The 15,421-nt window shown below is 37.7% G+C and overlaps 1 protein-coding gene across 3 annotated transcripts in view; it reads left to right on the forward strand.

The window, feature by feature from the left end:
- Positions 1-15,421, forward strand: part of SEMA3C (semaphorin 3C) — a 115,450-nt gene that overhangs the window by 24,663 nt on the left and 75,366 nt on the right. Inside the window, exon 2 of one of the 3 annotated variants that reach the window (XM_027886300.1) lies at positions 1,057-1,093. The exons of the other annotated variants lie outside the window; for them this stretch is intronic. The gene's annotated coding sequence lies outside the window, so the exon portion shown is untranslated. The remainder of the gene's footprint in view (positions 1-1,056; positions 1,094-15,421) is intronic. 3 annotated transcript variants of the gene reach the window in all.

Consider the following 15,421-nt stretch of genomic DNA (forward strand, 5'->3'; position numbering starts at 1 on the left):
AGGATTTCAGAGAACCAATCTCTGTAATGCCTTTCTCTTTCTATAAAATCTATTGTTACTTCTTTCTAAACTCCTTAAGAGACTACATACTGTTTTGCCAGGCTAAAATATGCAATGCCCTTAAAATTCTTCATACTTACTGTCTCCTCCAATTTGATTCACATTTTCTCCCTTCTGTACCTAGTTCCCTGTCCAAGTTAAAATGTAAAATAAAGTAGAAGAGATGTTTGGGCCTCTGAACACATTGCTGAAAGGTTCATTTTTCTACACACAAGTGTTCAGAGTATTTCTCACAGAAGAATAGCATAAATTATGGAGATTCTGTTCACAGAACAGTGAATGGTATTGTCAGTTTGCTTAGGAAAAACTAATGAGGTTGTAAAGAAATACTGTCTGCTTTATAAGAGTAAAATTTGACAGCTGGAAAAACAAGGGCAATAGGCTGACTTCCATTTTCCATTGATTTTAGCCCCCAACATTCAGAAGACTTCCTTTTCTGCAAAACCACATTCACGCTGCCTACACACGAATGCACAATACTCTTTTGCTCCAAGCCAGAGTCAGATTAAACTTCATTAGTAGAGTAAGGCTTGAGGAAAATTCAAACTGTAACAGATAGTAATTTGACAAATAAAGAATTAGGGTTTGTTTTACTAAGGCAAAAATAAAGGCCAGAGCAAGGTTCCCATGGCTCTTTTGTGCCTTTAACCACTGGGTAGGAATACCATCGCTTTTCATAGTCTGGTTTACATACTGTATAAGTCCGCTAGGCTTATACCATGAATTTTTTAATGCATTTAAGCACTCAGTGGAAACACACATATCTCTCATTAAATTAAAAAAAAAAAAAAAAAAAGCCTATAAAGTATTTACCTTAGAGCTAGAAATAAGAACAGAAACTAAAATATATGCTCAGAGTATTATTAGGTAGATCCACTAGTAGCTCAGCTTAAAATCAACAAAAATTAATGCATTTTATGGCTGGATAGATTGCATTAGCTTTCTGCAACAACATTAAATTCTCACCCAAGCATCCTCATATTTACACATTCCCAGGCCTTGCTGTTCTAGGATAAAGGATGGATCATTACAGGTGAGTGACAGATACCTGTGGTTTGAGAATTTAAGTTCTTCTCACTCCACTAGCAAACTGTATAATGGCTAACATGCAGTGGCACAGTGACATACAAAGGTGTCTGATATTAATATCTGAAAACTTTTTATTAATATATATTGGATGAGCTTTAACAGACCGTCTACTTGCTCTATGTTGAATGCTGGAATGCACAAATGTGACTGCATGCAAACAGTATTACAGAGTGAGGGCTAATACAACAGAAAATTGATGTGCTGAAATACCTGGCAAAAACACGTGACTGGCTCCTGGAGTGGAATTAAAAGCCACTGTGTCTTTGTGTCTGCGCTTGCTCTTGTGCCCATGGGGAGAATTAGGCAACCCTGTCAAAAAAACAAATACTCCAAAAATCATCATGCTTCTTTAAACTTTCCCTGGAAGTATGTAGGGGATAATCTTGCAGGACAGGAATAGAACACGAATCTTAGTATTTAGTTGTCTTGTTCAGGTCTGCAGGGAGGTACTGCTATTAGCCTGGAATCTGCACACAGGAACATTGCCTGAAGAGAAATGTTTGCATAGTTAACATTCAAAGAGCTGAGCAGAGATTACTTTCTTTTCTGCATTGTATATAACAAAGAGAGAAAGAAAAAATGTTTTAATTTCCATATTAATTTGGAAGCAAGGAGTCAGAAGTTCCAATTAATTCCAGACCATGTTTCTTAAGTAACTGTTGTAAGTAGGAGACATAAGGTAAGGTAATCAAAGCGCGCTTTTCACTCTTCTCTTTGTGCTCTGCCATAATACACAAAAAATAATTCAGAAGGAGTTGAACTCGACTGAGGAGCATAAGTGGTTCAGATTAGATCCAGGTTCTAAGTTCAGTGTCTTGTTTTCATAATTACAACTTTATTTTGTAGTAACTGGGAGCTCTGTAAAACAGAGAAATTGTCCTTTCAGTGCAGCCTTTGGGATGGTGGAAGACCAGGGCGGTGGCCAACTGCTATTCCTTTCTTCACATCCATCAGATGATTCCTGTGGCCCCAAAATCTTCTCTTTGACTGTCTTCTGCATGGATTAGGCTTCATTCATCAGTTGCTCTGTTGCATCTCCAAGGCTGAATGTTGGGAAACATCTAACTTTGGAAGGCTGGTAACACTCTGGCTCACAGATGCCAAAACTGAGTTAATTTTGTACATGTTGCCAGAAGATACTCCTGTTCTTGGAGGTTTAAAGTTCTTACTGTTGTGAGTGAACAAATCTGTCAGTCTTATATGCTGGTAATCCCCAAATGCTGCGTATAGACATTCAGAGATGCCTGTGTTCTGGAATAGATTCAAGCCCTAGTGAATAACTCCCTTAAAACTTTATAAGGTTAGTTAAATTGCCATTTGGTACTTTGTAAGAACAATTTACTTTATGACTTGAAGTAAACTACTGCACTGAAAGCAACTATAAAATGATGAAGACTGTGAATTAAGTTTTCTAAATTATTTTTGCAGAAGTAAAGGGGAAAAAAGTGATAAAATTAATCAGGGTGAAAATAGTACATTTCTTCAAAATAAGGCATACATTGTAGTCAATACATGTGTCAGAACAATCCTGGTGATACTCATTTAAAAACCATGAAATGCAGGGTAAGTTATAAGCTAAGTCTGAAGGGTGTAATGAATAAAAATTGCCTTATGTTGCAATTAGAATTTGTGCTGACAGTGAAAAATACAATTTGAAACCACACATTTACACTGACTCCCTTTCCTCTCTTCGTCATTCAAGTAGCCTTCTCAGCTGTGTATGTGGGGGCAGCTGCATTTGCCTCTAATGAAATTATGCCAGCAGAGTATTTGGCTCTGTTTCATTACCTTGCTTGTTTCTTGGAGCTTTTATGTCTCGTTCCCTCAAGCAACAGGATAGATATCAATTCAAGATACTTGTGAATTCAGAACACTTTATGTTTTTTGCCCCAGGTAAGGAAAGTATCTAAATCTCTCTCTTTTCCTAATTTACAGATGTACACACACTATTCTGTTCCTTTGTCTATGCCTGCACGCCTATACACACAGGCACAAAAGGTCACTGTGAGACCTCTGTCCTAAGACTTGTATTATAAATATCGGAACTGTGAAAAAAACAGAAATATTAGAGACCTTAACTCCTCTAATCCACCTAATTTTATTGAAAAAGTGTTTGCTCCAGCACATTTTTGTAATGCTTTCTCTTGATCAGTATTGAATGTCCTAAGCACAGAAATTTTTTTCTGAGCTGTTATTTCAGGAAGAAGAATTATTTTCTAACCATGAGCCTTTGTTTTCTATTTTGTAACTCTTTGTAACAGTGAATTATACTTTTGCGCACCATCCTAATCCTGTCCTGTTTGAGCACAGAGTACTCATGCAGAAACTCTTGCTATGTTGCTTTACAATCATTTTTTGACCTTGCTGGCTATGCTTCAGTTTGTTTGTTCATGCTTTTTTGGTGTTCCTTCATAATTCCATCTGTTCAACCTCTGGAACACTTATTGTTCCAAACTTGTGCCAGTTGTCCTTGACATTACTAATACTGAAGAACTTAGCAAGAAAGTTCATTATTCCATGGATAAACTCAGGGTGGTAAAGGACTGTTCTGTGGTGGGATTCTTCCAGGTAGGCTTCAAAGTGATGCTAAATACAATTCAGTGCATTTTTAATTAATTTCTTCCAGGTGCATATGCTTCCATTGTTCTAATGGTAATTTAATACGTGCAAATCCAGACTAACTCCCTTGAAGTTGGTGAATATGCATCACCTTCGTAATTGTGTATTAAGGGATTAGATTTGAAATGGTAAAACTAAAGTGAGCCAAGTCCATAGGCACATTCACATATCAGCAGTAACACAGAACTAGTGAACTAACAGAGCCAAGACTTTGGACAACTCTATTTACATGTTTATGTGCATGCTGTTTCCTGAAGCTTGTCATTTTGCCATTGACTCACCAACTGTACAAGTGCATAGGCCTGCAATCTCAGCTCTTGAATATATGAGGCACAAGTTTATTCTTGCCTTCTAAAGACCACATGTGCAATAGAACAGAAGCGTAAATTAGCTTTCAGATTAATTCATCCTAGATTTTGCCATTCAGCTTGGTTATACCTATGAAAAGAAATGACATTTGAAGTCACACACTTGAAGGCCACTCAGGTAATTTCCTTAGTGGTGCCTGAGACAGGAATACCGTGTCAGGTGTAATGGTGGAGACTGATGTGGAGTTGGGTTGCTGGTAAGAGCAGGAAGCAATGCTGAATTAGGCTGCCTTATCTCAGGATTTTGTCTCTCTGCTTTCCCCTGTAGCACTTAGGTGTCAGTGCAGTCTGCTGGTTGCAGAGAGATCCAGACAGTGTTGTAGTACTGGAATAGGGGCTTCATAATGTAGGAATGTGTTTCTATGTGACTGATATTGTCAGTATTGTTACTAATACTGGAATATTCCACTGTAAGCAGATTTCATCGGATCTGTTCATAACAAAGTCTTTCTGCCAGTGCTGAACCCTTTTTCTGTACATTCTTTGTGTGTGTAGGGGTACATCTCTTCTGCTGAGAGCTTCATTTGAAAGCAGGATATTGGCTTGAATATAGACTTGTGCTCTGAACAGCCTTGTACTTAACCAGTAAGGATGTTTAGGTCTGAAGTGTTATGTGCGCCTCAGGCTTGGTGTAACATTGTTTACTCAGACAATTGTCCCTGGTGCCAGCACTCCTTATTACACAATTTAGCAATCTGCTGCCTCCTTGGCCCCCTCTCAGCATCAGGACATACTCTGCAGAAAGCAGCCTCTGCATACCCTGAAAGAAGTTAGTGATGGAAAGGAGAATGAAAATGTAGTTCAGCAGGGGAGTCTTTACTGCTATTGTGCAATATGCATGCAAAATCATCTCCTTATGCTTGTTGTTTACTGTGTAACAGAAAATAAGTTGAATTGTTGAGGAATTTTCTGTCTTAAGAAAAAGTTTATCAGATCGACAGTTTCTTGGGCTTGAGGATAAAAGGGGTATAGAGAAACAAGTGTTTGCAGGGATGTGAATGGGCTTTTGTTAAAGAATGATAGAAAACAAAAGACTCACCATGATGTTCAGGAAAAACTTGTGTTTTGTCTAATGCATAAAATACTGTTTGTCTAGCAACTGTATGGGACCCAGGTAAATATAACAAACAAATTAAATTAGACTTATATGGGTGGGATGGTTTGGTTTTTTGGGTTTTTTTTTGGTTTTCCTTTTAGGTGGATAACGTGCCTGAAAGCAGTTTTAACTTGCATGGGCTTCAAAGGTTTGTAATATATTAAAAAAAAAATATGCAAAATAAGAAGAATTTCTGGTTTGTTCTTTTGCTTTCTTTATGGATAAATGCCTGTGTGCCATGCAGCAGACAGGTTTAAAGTGCAGAAGTGTTTAGGTATGCAATAGGGAATGGAGTTCAATTAATGATGTTTAATTAATTTGATGCTACTGTTCTTTAAGTAGGGTAAATGAATGTAGGCTGTACCTTTTGAACCCATTAGCTTTATCACTTCCTTGGAGGTATGAAAAAAAATGAAAGCAGCATTTGAACAAGTATGAAATAAAATAGAAAATGCTTATATATTGACTAGGATCAATAGAATTTGTCCTTGGATTTTAAAGTAGTGTTTTATTGCCTGCTGTGAAAAGTTTTTGCATAAAAGCCAAGAAACCTGGATGAGAACATTGTTCTCATTAACCATATTAACCATATCAGGAAGCTCTATGTGGGAGAGTCACTGAGTAAACTGCAGAAATGGCATCAAAACCCATAGGACTGGTAGGAAAATAAGATGATACTATCACTTTTCAATATGTATTAAACATCAACTGAAAATATGAGAAATCAGTGCTTCTAATCTTCAGTTACATTTTGTGTAATTTTCTCTCCTGCTTATCTCCATTATTGCTACTTTCCACCTTTAAATACAGAGTTTTCTGCAGTTATGCTACAGCAACTCTAGTGTTCGTTCTTCCTAAGCCTGGTTTGATCCTGTGCTTCTCACACTTTGTTCCCCATGTCTGAACAGGGAATTGGATTTTACTGGGGTGACTGTGGGCAAATCTGACTGTCCCTGTCCAGCCTCCATGAGAGCAGCATGGCTTACCACCGACCCCCACAGCCAGACAGGACGCCAGGCTCTGCAGTGCTGCTGTCCATGCCATGGTTGAGCCCTCTTGACTCTTTGCCCAGATGACAGAGCTGCCCTGCGATCCGGTCCGGGGTCATGGCCATCCTCCCAGGCAGAGCAGCCTTCCCGGACGGAGATGCCACTGCCAGCGGGCAGCTGCGTCTCACGCCGTGTATTTTTGGAAGTCTCTGAACTTTACAGTTAAAGAGGTGCCAGAAGTAGTTAGGAGAAGTTCAAGAGACACTGAGCACTTGAGTGCTTACTTTTTAACCCGCTGGTCTGACCGTGTTAGTAAAACCTAGTTTGACAGTCCTTAATGCAGTTTGAGTGGATTGAGCTTGCAGCTGCAGGTTACTTTGTGTTTCAGTTGCTTCATGGGCATCAGTTACTTCTGCTCATTAGAAACTCTCAACATTTTTTAAAAAATTATTAAAATATATTTTCAAGTTTCTAAGAAACAAAACTTTTTAAGAATATAGTTTTTCCAGGAGTTGTGGAGTAATGTGGGCTGAGTGAGCATTAGCACCACTAGTGAGTATGCCATAGCAGCAGACTTTGATTACCAGCGGAAGGGTGAGAGGAAGAGTGAGGAATGATGGCAGGAGGAAAGCAGAAGTGGACTCTGCTTCAGAATGAGCAGACTAGCCAGGAAAGTACTGAGCTGAAATAAAGTGGGAATGACTTTTTTTTTCCCCCCACTAGAAAAGAAGTAAAGAAAAGCTTTGGTTAGTTTGTCATGGAGTCTAATTTAGTTAAACTCAGCAGGCCACTTACTGGCTTCCATGGAAGGAAGAAATGTGTATTCATTAAATCACATTAAAGATGAATGAAAATTTCCTGTTGCTTCAAGTGTTTCACCTTTTCTTTCTGTAATGCTCCTAAATATTTGCCACGAGGGGCTCCTTGGCTTCCCAGGGGATTTAACATTCGTTTAACAGTCGAGAAACGTACTTGTCTCATGCTTTGGTATTACAGCATATTTTGAAGAGATTTATGGGGAAGGGAGAGTTTGAAGAAGAACAGAGTGCCTGCTGTCTTCTCACAAAAGGCTTTTTGCCTCCCATCTGTGACAAGCCACCCTCCTTCTATGCATGTTAGCACCTGCAAAAGTTTTTGTGTGTGCTGCTCTTCCACTGTACCTGTTCCTCCTCTGCAGAGGTTTTCTGAGTGCCTCAGTTAGAATATATTTGCAATACCTAACTTTGCCACTTAATATAATTTGTATGTCCAAACTAAAAACTTTCAATAACTATGACTTTTTATACTGCTAAACATAGAAATGTAGCACTCCGAATACTGATCTATTTCATTTGTGAAGGCATTCTTTTGGGGAAAAGATGGAATCTCATTTGAAAAATTATTTCCATTGTATTCTACCCCTGTAGCTATTTTGGGGTAGACACAGCAGAGACCTTTGGTGTGAGTTAAACCAGCTTTCTTTATGTTCTGACATGAAACCCATTAAGCATTTCACAGGAAGACTCTTCCAGCTTGCACGGCTGTCCAGCTGTCTGGTCAGACTGTGTACAACAGGTGTTTAATCATGATCTCAGTTACATATATACCAATAGTCCCTGGTGCTGCCTTTCAGTACTTTGTTTTAGCTCAAAATCTAATAGTTTCAACTTGATATCACTATTGACTGTAAACCCAGTGCTTATGAATTCCTGTTCTGTAATAAACACAGCCGAAGACCTAATTCTGAAGCTCATTCAGTCTAAAAAAAAAAAAAAAAAAGGCAGTTACTAGAGCTGAGTTATTGTTCTTCTTTTAAGAATGAAAATAAGATTTAAAATTAATAATTTTTAAAAAATCACAAAGACTAACACCTACTTTTCCCATCGTTTTCCTTCTAGCCATCAACATGTTTTACCCAGCAGGTCTAACAAACAGCCATATGCTCTCTCGTCTCAAGGGAAGTAGTTCCAGCTTGAAAATCAATATGTCACTACCAGGCTGTGGTAATGGATGCTTACAGCAGCAGGTTTATATAAGCTAATGGTAGGCTGTGCAACAGCAGCTCATTTTGATAAAAGGGTTGACTAGTCTCATTCAAATGTTTGGGGGAGCAAAAGATGAATGTTTGCAAAAGCTGATCAAAATGGTAATTTGTTTACTGATGAGCATCCTGTCAATAGTTGCTACTCTGGAGATCCTACATAGGAATACAGTGTACACTAGTCCATGGGGTTTTTTCTGCAAGGTGTTTTCATATTTGTAAAGACTGACAGTACCCTATCAGCTGGCATGAAACAACATAGTTTAAATAGGTTTTTTTTTCATGCACGTGTATCAAACCCTCTGGACTTGGATAAGCTGAAAGAAGTCTGCAGAAAACAAAAATTGTAAATATGTTTGTGAAATTTGGATAGATTTTTTACAAAGCTATGTAGAAATCAACAAGGCCTGGATTTAATGTATACTTTGAAAAGAGAAAGCCTAAGTGAAAGACCTGAAATAAAGCCATTCACAGTGCCTTCAGTTCAGGATTTCTGTCCTCTCATTATGAATGGTGACCATCAAGAAATCCAGCCTTCCAGGTTAAACAAGCATCTCTTTAGATTCTCACTTAGTGTGTAGTACCTAGCCCATGTTATGAAACCTACTTCTCATTTCCATCAATACCATCAATAAGTTGCCTCTCTACATTTGCTTCCATCTAATATAGGAGGGCTTGAGTCAGTCCTTTCCACTTCTTTTCTATTATTTAGGATAAAATGATTTGTCTGAATAATTCAGATCCACACATTAGATTTTGCTTGAGTTCAGCTCTAGAAATGGTTGAAATTTTGTGCAGGAGAAAGCAACGTCATTCCTAACTGTACTGCTTAATTCTAATGTGCATAGCTTGTGGGGGTTTATTTAAAAAGAGCTGAAACATATAGCCGGTATATATCTTAATCTCATGTTCAGACATGGTGTACTTAGTTTAAATAACTAGTTAAAAAGAGCTATTTAAGAACCCTTTGTAACTTGCAGAAGCCAGAGCTTGCCTTGTTGAGCTTTAAAGTGTAACTAAATCGTATTTTGGTGATGTATGGGTAACTCTTTCTGTTTGTTTATTTCAAATTCTTCCAAACTCTTCCAGCAGCTTGTTTTACATATATTTGTAAGTGAAGTTTCATCGAAAGGACGTGTGGCCTCATGTTTGCAAATTTGCAGGGAGCATCAAAGGACATTATAAATACACTGAAAATTTCCTCTAGCAAGAAACAAAACCACCAGGTTATTTGTGCACTATGCAGGTTTATAGCCTACTTCAAAGGTTTTGGTTACCTTCGCTCTGAGCCGTGGAATCTCTCTTGCAATTGATGAAGAGGTCAAGAACTTCTGCATACAAACATCAGCCTGGCAGACTAAGCTCGATATCACAGCACACTAGCGTGTTGCCTTTTGTCTGAACAGTGGTCTGAAGCTCTATAAAATAAAGAGAAAAAACCACTTTTTGCATCTTCTAAAAATTGGATCCACTGTCCCTTAAAGTCAGTTGAAAGATTCCCATGACCTAAATGTTGCTGTGGAGTCTCTGGCCTCAGAGGGAACATGTTGGAAACCTCTGATAGGATCCCAGGTTGGATGAAAAGTGAAAATCTGACAAACTGTATTATCAAATCTCAGAAAGCATAAGAGTTTGTGAAATGTGAAGCCTTTCAGTATATTAGGTCAGCTATTCACAGAGCTTCCCCCTTCACATCAGCCTGGAAATAGAGATGATGATTGAGTGTGGGTGAGAATTAGATGCATTACAAAAGTCTTCAAAAAACCCAACCGTGTGAAGAGAGCATTACTGAAGGATCAAGTCAATCACTAAAAGACCAGAAAATAGCCAGCCTAAATTTAACTCAGCTGTTTTGTGATCACGTATTGTGAAAATATCATTCCAGTTATTTGTAGTCTACCTGCATCTTTGGAATTAATCAGGGCCTGAGATATGATTCCTGGCTGTGGATCTCTAATGTTATTTGTGGAAGGTACAGAGTAGAAGAAAAACATTTCCACTCAGTGTTTCTGAGGAAATCGAGTCCACTTGTGTGTTCCACAGTTTTCACTGACAATTCTAGACCGGACAATTAAGTAGTTTTCAGGTGGTCACAAAGTGATTTTAGCAGGGGTGAAATTTCACTTTGATTGCAAAAGTGACAAATATTTAAACTTTAATTTTTCCATCTATAAGTTAATAGACATGATATAGTAGTAATTTAGTTACCGTTTCTAAAGACATTCAGGTGCTTCTCTGAGCAGCGTCGAAAACCCCAGAGGAATTGAGAATATTGTTTTCAAGAAAGGTCGAGTGATCCCTATCACTGAGAAATGAAGATGGAAAAAAATTAATTACTTCAAGGTTATTCAATATTCCATGCACTGAATGAGTTAATTGGAGTACTAAGAGAAAATGTGCTGATGTCATTAAGATACATGTTATAATTCATAGTATTATAATTCACAATAACATAGAGGTCAAAGTAGATATTATTCAGGCACTTTTCATCTCCTGAGTGCTTGAATTTGCAGCATTAGTTTTCTTTCAAAGTAAAGCCAAATAAATTCATAAAAAAGTTAACAACAGTGTTTTAAAGGCATTCTGAATGCTTCCTTCCTCTTCTACTGAAATTCTACCATCATGCTTGTGCTCATAAAAATCATAAACCATATATGATTTTTGAGGTTGTCCAATCCTCTTCCACTTAAGTGGCAATGGCAGTGAGATGACCCTTGTTGATGAAACCTAGAGGAGAAGTCACTTTTAACCATAGTGCAGCCTCCCTCCTGGTGTTACCCATTGTATTTGGTAGAAGGGGTTATGTCCATGTTCCACCTGACCTCGTATTGGAAGGTAAGATAAAAGGATACAAGTCTTGAGTTAATAGAAAAAAGGCAACATCTGCGACAAGTCTCTTTCTCTATGGTCTGGTATCATGTCCTGACATGAGGCATTTGGTCCAGGCTGGAACATGTCTCTGCTGGGCACACACAAAGAATAATTTCTCAGAAGTGCCCATTTTGGTCTCACATGGCTGCTTTTTCCAGAAGACAGTAGATGACACTTCCTTGTAAAATTTCAGAACAGTTATTGAAGGGATGCTCAAACCTTTTATATTATGTTATTTACATGACTATGGTCAAGATGATATATTATACTCAGCCTTCTTTTTTAGAAGAGCAGAAATGTGTAGCTGAAAAATTCCAGGGTTCTAGCCCAAGGCAGAGAGCCAAAATGGAAAAATTTAGTCCCAACAATTTTAGTTGAGCAACTGAAAACAAATGTGTTGAGTAACCTTTTTATAATCTAAAAAATATATAAGACTGATAAAGTGATTTCTGGCTGCTAAAGTAATAGAAAAATCTGATTAACTAAGTCATTTAAGAAAGATCTACATGTTAATTGACCGAGAGTGCAAATGAACATGTGTATCAAAGACCTTCATGTTCTTTTTGTGTTACAGTGTTTTTAATCAAGCTGGAATAAAAGTTTCCATAATGATATAAAATTATTTTGAAATACATGTTCTAACAATAAATTCACAAAGCCCTAACTTTGTCCTAGAAACACTGCTTGTTACTTGACAAATCAGTGAAGAACAGATGAACTACTGTTATAAAAGTACAACTCCGTAGGTGACTGAAAAGAGAGCAAATACTGTGCTTACAAGTATAATGGTTTAGTGTGGAGGAAGGGAGAAAACAATGCTCATAGTTTAAAGAGAACAAGTTAAAGGATATTTATCCAAGCTTGATATTTTCAAATGTGAGAGGCTGATTAGGTTTATCCTAGACAAATTTAGGGAAAGTATAAGGTCCCCAATTCCAAGGCTAGGTTTTACTAACAAATACAGCTTTTTAGGAACTTTCCTGGGAGCTGATGCCGTGGGGCATGAAACAGCCCAGGTCTGCACTAAAAATCTCCAAAACAGGGAATCTGAATTCAAAGTATTTGCTGGTAATCATCTATCCTCGAATTTTTCATACTTAACCCTAACTCATATTTGGTTGAGAAAGTGCTACCAAACAATACCAGGCTTCTATTATTACAGTTCAACACTGTAATCTTTTGTCTTCAGTGTTATTCAAATACTAGTGATTGAAATGCTTACTTGCTAAGTTCAGCATTAGTGAGTCTTTTCAAGAGCCCTTCAAGGATGGTGGTGTCCAAGTGGATCAGAGCACGGTGGATCAGACAGGATGAGACTACTCTTTGCAAAGAGGTAAAGAGAGGACTTAAAAAAGTATGGATATGTCAATAATACAGGAACCCAAAAGATTCCAAATTAACCAAAATGCTGTAAAAGTCAGTTTAAATGCATTTGAAGAATAGTGGGGTGAATGGAATCAAGCAAAGTAGATTTATAAGATCTAAAGTAGATTTTAGTCTGATCCAAATTCCTTCTTTGATTGAGTGTCTGCTTTTATGGATGTGAGGAAGTGCATCTGTTACAGCTTGACTTAACATTACCCATTTCAAATTCATTAAAGTAAGCTATGGAATTAAGGTCTAGATTAATTTAATGTATGCTTGGTGGGTGGAAAATAATTTAAGATTACTCTTTTGTTGTCAAACTGGAAAGACTTCTCTAGTGTGATTGCAAACTGTCTGTCTGGAATCTGTTTCAGCATTTTCAGCATTTTCAGCAGCAGTTTGGATGATGGAATAGAATTTCCGCATTTAAACATGACACTAAGCTGAGAGGAATTTCAAGATTTTTGGGGGATAAGGTCAGAGCTCAAAATAATCTGCCTGAATTGAAAAATGGTCTGAAATCAGTAAGCTGAAATTCAATGAGGATAACTGCAAAGTCTGGATGTGCAATTAGGGAGAAGAAATTAAATGGTCAGAAGAAAAAAGGGAGAAAATTGTGCTACAGCATCACAGAACTGGAGTTAGGTGAACTACCTTGCAGACTAAGAAAGGAATAACATAAATGTCATATATATTCATGGAAATGTCCCTTTCAGGCACAGGAGGCAATTACTCTTCTTCACACTGATGAATGCAGTTTTAGTCACTGCATTTAGCAAAGATGTAGACGAAGCGAAGGGAGTCTGGAGGACAGCAGCAGGGCTGATAAGAGGTATAAGAGATATGACCTGCAAGGAAGGCTTGAAATAACTGGGTTTGTTTAGTCTGAAAAGGAGAAGACTCATCATGTGGGAGAAGGGAACTTGATAACAGTCTTCAAAACTGTTACAGCCATGAGGGCTTATCAGTTGTTCCCCAGATCCATGAAGGACAAGGTAGTGAGCTACTGACTTAATTTGTAGTATGGATTCATAAGAGAAACTTGACCAGTGCAAACTTAAAGAAGATTGTGTTGGAAAAATGTAAGAGGTGGTTCACAGAGAATTACACATTTTTCAGAAAAAAACACTGTGAGCCTATCTGCATATATTGATCCTTCTTCAGCTTAGCAGGGTAATATAATAGCATTGTGATCCTTACCAACTATGCTTCTCCATTTTGCTTTGGTCCATTGCATTAGCTTCCATGTGAGTGGTATAAAAAATAAAGCATGCGTTTATTGCCTTTGCTGAAATATAAATTAGTCAAGTCATTGGCAGTAATCCATAATATTTTTAACATTTTTTTATGAAAACCGTTACTTCTCCAGTAGTTTTGTAGGAGAACAAGATGTCAGTGTTGGTTGCTAATGAATTATGTATTTTCCATATATCAGAAATTATTAATACAGATGTATTTCACACATTTATGTCTATTCCATGTATTCCATGTATTTCCATAATAAAGTTATCTAATTTTCACGATCTATGCATTGCAGTATACTAGGGATTATGGGCTGCTTATTAAAACTGAAATGTCTCGAAGTGAGCATCTACACAAACTTACAAACCATTTTCTCCAAAAAAGTAATTTTTGGCTCTAGTATGGATCACTTTTACAATGAAAATGAGCAAACCCATAAAATCAGACAATATTTTGCCACCAACTTCAGTGGAAATAAGTCAGATATTTTTAATAGGCTAAAGGTGGCTTCCAAATTCACTTTTTAGTTGCTTTTGCAAAATTGCATGTTTCCTGATACAGCTCTGGGATGACTGCCATCTATGAGTAATGGCATCATTTGGGTTGTGGTGCATAGTGTTATAAACCTGGAATTGCCCACAATTTTCATTCATCTTTCATACTTTTTTCACCCTTTTGATTTTTTTCCATATCATACTTTCCTGAGTTTCCTGTACTGAAGATGTCTATTAACATTTATGGAATCCTAGGAGAGTCTTATGTTCTCACCCTAACTTTGACTGAGTCAGAAATTTATATGGAATGATAAGGTATACTCAAAGAAAATACAGGTCGAGCTATTGGGATGAGCCCAAAGGAAAGAGAGGAAAGGAAAAATGTAAATCAAAATATGTAGCTCCATTGTTATGGCCAATAGGTTTTGTCATGGCCGTTCTGTTGGTTTCATGGTTTTGTACCTTGATTATGTGCATTATGTGCATAGGGCTTTCTTTGTGATCTCAAGCTCACCTTGAGTTGCTGCTCACTGCTTCTTGAGTGCCTTTAGTCATCAATATTAAATGAATGTGAATACTGAACTCCTATTCCTGGGTTTGTGAAAGTGCTCCAGCCCACCTTCGATACGGGAAGCAGGGTAAAATGACCTGTGAGCTCTCTGGGCACATTTAGCAAAGGTTTTGAGCACAACAGCAGACACCAGTACTCCGAGGGAAAAAGGAAGAGAGGAGGCCAGTGAGGATGCAGCCACGGGGCTTTGAGAAGGTGAATAAAAATGCAGTGACACAGGGACAGAGAGGAAGAGAGTGCAGCATATTAAAAAACCTGCTCCTAAAAGGTTAAAAAGAAATGTACTAAGGGGAGAAATAGAAATTTTGCACCCTGGCTTCCACAGGATTCTATAACCCTTCCTAAAATTATCAGATTTTGGATCCCAACCAATGTATTTTCAGTATTCTGCAAATGAGTAAATAAGCAGCCTCGTTTTGCTCATAGTGAATATGCTTTTCTGTCAAGTGTACAATAAATTAAGTGGATTGATCACATTTTCAGTCTGGGAAGTGCAGAGAGAAATAGCTTAATTTTGTGTTATTCATCCCTTTCACCCTTAAATGGGTGTTTAGCTAGAACTACAACGAGGAGACTTTAATACTGTTAGTGTAGTCTGTATATGCAAAAGAAAATTTCTGCCATGATGTTCTAGATC

The sequence above is a fragment of the Empidonax traillii genome, unplaced genomic scaffold (genome assembly GCF_003031625.1).
Source record: "Empidonax traillii isolate 1590-97213 ecotype Southwest subspecies unplaced genomic scaffold, ASM303162v1 scaffold185:size1678824, whole genome shotgun sequence".
In the NCBI taxonomy this organism is placed as follows: Eukaryota; Metazoa; Chordata; class Aves; order Passeriformes; family Tyrannidae; genus Empidonax; species Empidonax traillii.